Source organism: Canis lupus, chromosome 22 (genome assembly GCF_003254725.2).
Source record: "Canis lupus dingo isolate Sandy chromosome 22, ASM325472v2, whole genome shotgun sequence".
NCBI lineage: Eukaryota > Metazoa > Chordata > Mammalia > Carnivora > Canidae > Canis > Canis lupus.
The window spans coordinates 42,121,316-42,128,830 of NC_064264.1; positions in this window are offsets into that span (position 1 = coordinate 42,121,316).

Consider the following 7,515-nt stretch of genomic DNA (forward strand, 5'->3'; position numbering starts at 1 on the left):
TATTTATAGGGTTGGTTATTATTTTTACAGTTGTAAATTGCAATGTGTTTTCTCATTCTAAGTAAATGTTTGTTTGTATACCTAATTTTGCATACATAATTTTGTGATTTCATTATACCCTCCTCTACCAACCACCAAGTGTACATACCTCAGTACAGACAAAACCTAGATCCACTGCTGAGTAACATATAGCTCTGTCTGTCTGTGTGCACAGCTTACAGCTGAAGACCGTCTCTCTGCAAGTCCCTTAGCAAGACTGTAGAGATCTCCAGCGCTGAGATGGTACTGAAGAATTTAAGTGGCAAGAACTTGAATTAATGGAAGATTCGTAGTTTGTTTTTTTAACATCTCATGGAATGGATCTTGTAAAAGAAATTAAATTCAGCCATAGAAAATTAAACTTACTGTTTGGCCAATATGGAGGTTAAATAAATTCTGTAAAGCCCACAAAACTGGTAAATAATGAGGGATTTCCAATGAAAGTCCATCAGTTTCAAAATAGAGCCTTTAATATGGGAATAATGAAAATACTGAAGTGCCAGCTACATATTAAATTTATATGTATTCTTGAGGTCTCTTTGAATATAAGGATATGCATATATGAGTCTTAGGAGTCATGTGAGAGAAGATATTTTTGAGACATGAAATTACATCCTTTAATTAAGGTTTTCTGTTTGCTCTAAGGAACACATGCTATGGACTCTGTATAAGGTAACTTTTTGAGGTTTTTACAGACTTCCAAATTGTTATAAACTTCATAACAGTTTGAGATGAGTGTCATGTTACCTCCTTTTACTGTATTGGAAACAGTGAAGAGTTGGAGATTGTACCATATTTCTAGCTAACTGGTTAACCTGATGCAGTTTCATAGATGCTGATGGAAAACATGAAGCTTAGAGACAGAGGTCAGCAGCACCATGAACTTCTTATCCATTCCCCTTGTCTCTCCAATTCCCAAAGTGGGAGATACCCAGCAGGACAGGTGGATGCTGTGTACCCAGTGTGTTTGTGTCACAAGTAAGAAACAATAACCAGTCTATATAAAGAAGTCTGCTAACAAACTTGCCCATTTTCTGACTTGGAAAGATCTATAAATATTTTCTCTGTATGATTCAAATCAGAAAAGAAAGCTGCCATGTGACCCACAGGGAGACCCTATTTTTATCTTTCAAGACTGTTTGGTACCCAAAAGTCTGTGAAAAGGTAGATCACTACAAGATTTATCACAAGACATGTGGAAGCATCATGGAAAATTGTCACCCAGAATATAGATGAAGAAACAGGTTGAATAACTGGCCCATGTTTGCTCGGTTAGTAGGATTCTTGGGGGGGATTGCAAAGCTGGAAAGTTAGGCTTCCAGAGTTCATGTTCTTAATCACTACTAGATTTTTCTCCCTAGTAGTCTCCAAATGTGGGGAGGAAAATCACTAAAAGCTAATTGATTAGTAAACATCTGTGTTTCTGTTATGGGTAGGCACTATATGGCTTCTTCTATTCCCAAGAGGAGATGGTCCAATTCCTTTTTGTAAATCCTTAGGAATCTCTGCCTTAAATGCCTCTAGGAGAATTTCTTTCTTATTCTTCAGGACCCCATCATGAATGGTGGCATCTGAGTTACCTTCTTTACCTACTTAGGAGCACAGTCTTCTGAAAGTCCTCACACAAAAAGTGTTGGTTCTGCAAATAACACAAAAAGACAGAATTATGAAATGTTGCCCTAAAAAGGATCTCTTGTCGATCAAAAAATTAAATAAGGAAGAGAAGACTCAAAGTAGTTAAATGCTTACAATCCTACATGAAGTTAGTGCAATAGAACATCTGCTTTCTAACTTTGATTCTGGGAGCTTTCTACCATATACCATGCTAAATAAGATGAGCTTTACAGTTTCAAATTTTGTGCCAGCATTTTCTGTCACTTAATTGTTTGAAGAGACCATATCATAAGTCTTCTGGAGCGCTAAGGAGAACCACAAGTCAAAATGGACACTTGATAGATTTTTTTCAACCTAAGGACAATGACTATAAAAACCCAAATGTAATTAACATTTAAAAGAAAACCCTAACTTTTAACCGAACTCAAATTACTCACCAGTGATGCAACATTATCTGGGACCTGTAAAGCAATTATAGAAACAAATACTTTCTTTTCAGTAAAATGAAATAGACCCAGGTGGAAGACCTATTTATATCTGCTGCCTCCCCCCCCTTTTTTTTTTCTGGACTGAATTTCAAGGAGAAATGAAATTTTGGAACTGGATGACTCAATTATGTAAATGCATTAATTACATATGGAACAGATCCTATTTTATGTTTTCTTCCCCTACTTCTCCTTCTGACTAGCAGAATTGTTTTTAGATGCTTCCATTTTCCAGGGTTCTGAGAAGATAAATGTTCCATAAATGTGTACCACTTAGAAATACAGTTCAATTAACTCTACTTTCTATTGCTCCTCCAGGTATGATTATTTTGTAATGGGTAATGCAATTTTAGTATCAGTGAGATGCACTGCTAAAAGTTTCCACAGACCTTCCACTTAATTTGAAGACACTACACTATCTTGGCCTCATAAGTAGGTTATTAGGCTTTAGTTTACGTTGGTGGAAGTTGAAAAGCTGATATCCTTCTGCAGGACCACAACCATTACTATTCTTTAAACAAAACAAGTGTGTATTTCATTGTTGACAGATATTGCTGTCCTATTACTTTTTAAAATCATGATGCTTTTTTGTGTGTGTATTACACATACATACACACATACCTACAACAAGGCAGAGTACTAATGCTAACATATGGTTAGTCTGGAAATAGTTTATACCAAAATAATGAAGAGGAAAGTCAGAACATTTGAAAAACCCCTAGAACTCATTTCAAACATGATTGTCAAGTAGAAGAAATATTCACTTTTTTTACATTAGTTATCTTTTCCTAACTGGGAACGTCTTCCCAGAGTCTTAATTGCTTATAATGATACAGTCAACTCCTACTTCAAGACTATCCATTGTAGTACACTTTTATTTTAAAGGAGTAATAAAAACATTTAAACTGAAAGAATGAAGGTGCTGTATTTGTCTAGCAGGCCAGCATTTGAAGGAACTTAGGCATTTTTTCCCACTTTCTCTGGTATCCTGCTATATGTTTCCACTTTCAATTAAAACTTTTGTAAGCACCTGGCACAAACTCTCTGTCCCTTTTCTTGGGGCCCTGTGCTATAGCCAACCCCTTTCCAGGCTCCTCCCCTTCTGTACAAACTTTAGATCGTGTTGGGAATTTAACTTTTTTTTTTAAGATTTTATTTTATTTATTCATGAAAGACACACACACACACAGAGGCAGAGACACAGGCAGAGGGGGAAGCAGGCTCCATGCAGGGAGCCCGATGTGGAACTCGATCCCTGGACTCCAGGATCATGCCCTGACCTGAAGGCAGATGCTTAACCACTTAGCCACCCAGGCATCCCAGGAATTTAACATTTTTACTTCAATTTTGATATACTGTTAGTTAATATATTAAAAATACATTGTTACTGTGTTTTTGACACTACATTGGTGGTTGCCACCTTAACACCATCAATTTCTTCAATAGCTGCCAACTCTACTTCTCAGACTTCCTGTGCTGCTCATGGCTATTTGCTGAGGAGGGGAACCTATGAGAGATCTGGAAGTGAAACAGAAGCCAGGATTCCCAGAGCTCATATTCGCCCCCCTCCCACTGCTGGGCAGGTTGCCAGAGCACTTCCTGCTATGCAATTTGCAGGCTTTCCTGAGTGGTGAGCCTGCTGGCCTTCCTCTAAGCACGCTAGTGATTGTAGTATCAGATTGCTGGCTGCTCCCATCCTGATCTTCAGAACTCCATTCAGCTCCCTCTACATGGGTGGAAATGCTAACTCCTACATGAAACTCCTTGTTCCATGATAATTGTAGTGGTTTTGTTTTCTCAACCAAACCCAATCTGATATAGCTTTCAGAGAAAATTTTTAACATTTTTTTTGTAGTAGAGAAAACTTCTTTCATATTTGTAGGTGATAATGAGGGCTGAGGCATGCTCTGCCAAAAACATAAGTAATTTTCAAAAGCATATTTAACTTTCTACATGATTTTGATTTGTAATAAAGGGCAAAACTTAAGACTCATTTATTTTTCCTAAACATCTGTTTTTCCTAGACATCTAATATTGTTTTTCCTAAACATCTAATATTGGGGCACAAATATGTTAATAGATATAGCCATACTATAAGTTTTTTTTTTTTTAATTTCACACAGATTGAGGTATTTTTTAGGTTTCAATATATAACATTTTATTCTATAAAAACATAGTCTGTTATGGATTTTTAAAATATAACTTGTATATGCTTTCTAATATATTCCGTAGAAAATATAGAAATAAATACATTTACATCATTTCTAAGTATTTTCTAATATAGTTCTGTATAAAACCTATGAGTACTATTGAATGATCCATATCTTCCATTAAACAAAAACTAGCAAAAACATTATTATCTCACTAAATGCTTTCAAACAAGAATTCCAATTTGAAACAAAATCATCTCTCTTCATTTTGCTGGAAGTCAATGGTACATGAAGAAGAATGGTAATGAAGAAATCATTACACTGATGACTAAGCCCATTCTCATCAGTCAGGTTGAAGAGAAGTAAGGAGGGAGTGAAGATGGCAGGGTAGTAGGGAGACCCTGGGCTTGCCTCCTCTCTGGAACACAGCTGGATTAACATCAAATCATTTTGAACACCTAGGAAATTGATCTGAGGATTAGAGAATAATCTGCAGAATTGGAAAGAATATGGCTGGTATAGGATATGGAAATGTGAATTGGGGTAGAGAAAAGCCGTGGTGCTTAGGAGGGGAAGTAGCCCTTTCTATGAAGATAGAGAAGAGGAGAGAGAGCAGTGTATTGGGTTTGTGAAAGAAAAAACACTTCCCCAAAACCATTGACTAGGGAGTCAAGAAGAGCTATCCCAAGTTTTTCCAAGTAGTAGAGCTCAAATTCTGAGGTTTTGGAAGTCCACACTATTCACCTGAGATGAGCAAGTGAGGAGTAGGGCTCATCCTGGGGATGAGGAGGGCAGAGACCCCAGAGTGGACAGTGTTGTGTAGGGATCCCATGGGTTGCACTGGGAGAGGATGTTCCCCTTCCTAGAGTACATTCAGAAAAAGGTATATTGCCTCTCCAAGAACAAAAGACCTGACAGGCACCATAGAGAGGCTGTTCATTGTCAGGGGCAGAGGTATGCAGAAAAAGCAGATAATGTGGTCATTATCAAAAGATTATCAAAAAGAAAAGAGAAAAGACCCAAATAAAATCACAAATGAAAGGAAAAGATCACCATCAACTGCAGGAATACAAATAATTTTAAGAGAATATTATGAGCAATTGTATGCCAACAAATTGGTCCATCTGGAAGAAGTGGATAAAGTCCTAGAAACATATAAAACCAAAACTGAAACAGGAAGAAATAGATAATTTGAACAGACCTATAACCAGTAATTACCTAGGAATAGACCTAACCAAAGAGATAAAAGATCTGTACTCTGAAAACTATAGAACATTTATGAAAGAAATTGAAGAGGACAGAAAGAAACAGAAAAACATTCCATACTCATAGATTGGAAGAACAAATATTGTTAAAATGTCTATACTACCCAAAGTTATCGATACTTTTAATTCAATCTCTATCAAAATAACACCAGCATTTTTCGTGAAGCTAGAACAAACAATTCTAAAATTTGTATGGAACCAGAAAGGATCCAAAATAGCCAGTTATGTTGAAAAAACAAAGCTGGAGGCATGACAATTCCAGATTTCAAACTGTATTACAAAGCCAAATCATCAAGACAGTATGGTCCTGACTCAGAAACAGACACACAGATCAGTGGAACAGAATAAAGAACCCAGAAATAGACCCACAGTATATGGTCAACTAATCTATAACAAAACAGAAATGAATATCCAATGGGGAAAAAAGCAGTCTCTTCAATAAATGGTGTTGGGAAAATTGGACAATGATATGCATAAGAATGAAACTGGACCACTTTCTTACACCATACTCAAAAATCACCTCAAAATGGATAAAAGACCTAATGTGAGACAGAAAACTATCAAAATCCTAGGGGAGAACACAAGCAGCAACTTCTTTGAACTGGGCTGCAGAAACTTTTTACCAGACACATCACCAGAGGCAATGGAAACAAAAGCAAAAATGAACTATTGGAACTTCATCAAGAAATGAAGCTTCTGCATACTGAAAGAAACAACAAAATTAAAAGGCAGCTTACAGAATGGGAGATGATATCTGCAAGTGACATCTGATAAAGGGTTAGTATCCAAAATCTATAAAGAATTTATCAAATTCAACACCCAAAGAACAACTAATCCAAATAAAAAGGGACATAAGACATGAACAGACATTTCTCCAAAGAAGACTACACAACTGGCTAACAGATGCATGAAACACTGCTCAACATTACTCATTATTAGGAAAATACAAATCAAAACCACAATGAGATAGCACCTCACACCTGTCAAACAAAAGGCTAAAATTAACAACACAGGAAATGAGAGATGTTAGCAAGAATTCAAAGAGAAAGGCAAACCCTCTTACACTGTTTGTGGGAATGCAACCAGGTGCAGCCACTCTGGAAAACAGTGGCTCAAAATCTAAAAGTAGAGCTACCCTATGACCTAGCAATTGCACTACGGGTATTAATCCAAAGGATACAAAAATACTGATTCAAAGGGACAAATGCACCCCAATGTTTATAGCCACACTATCAACAATAGCCAAATTTTGGGAAGAGTCCGAATGTCCATCAACTGATGAATGGTTAAAGAAATGGTACATGCACAATGGAATACTACTCAGCTATCAAAAAGAATGAAATCTTGCCACGTGCAATGATGCGGATGGATCTAAAGTGTATTATGTTAAGTGAAACAAGTCAGTAAAGGGAAGACAAATACCATATGATTTAACTAATCTGGAATTTAGAAACAAAACAAATGAACATAGAGGAATGGAAGGAAAAATAAAACAAGATAAAAACAGAAAGGGAGGGCAGCCTGGGTGCCTCAGCGGTTTAGTGCCGCCTTCAGCTCAGGGCGTGATCCTGGACACCTGGGATCCAGTCCCACATCAGGCTCCCTGCATGGAGCCTGCTTCCCTCTCTGCCTCTGTCTCTGTCTCTGTCTCTGTCTCTCTCTCTCTCTCTGTGTCTCTCATGAATAAATAAATAAAATCTTAAAAAAAAAAAAAAGGGAGGCAAACCATCAGTAACTCTTAAATGGGGATGCCTGGGTTGCTCAGTGGTTGTTTGCCTTTGGCTCACGGCGTGACGCTGGAGTCCCAGGATCGAGTTCCACATCGGGCTCCCCATGTGGAGCCTGCTTCTCCCTCTGCCTGTGTCTGTGTGTGTGTGTGTGTCTTTCATGAATAAATAAATAAGATCTTTAAAAAAGAAGTAACTCCTAAATGTAGGGAACAAATTGAGCATCGCTGGAGGG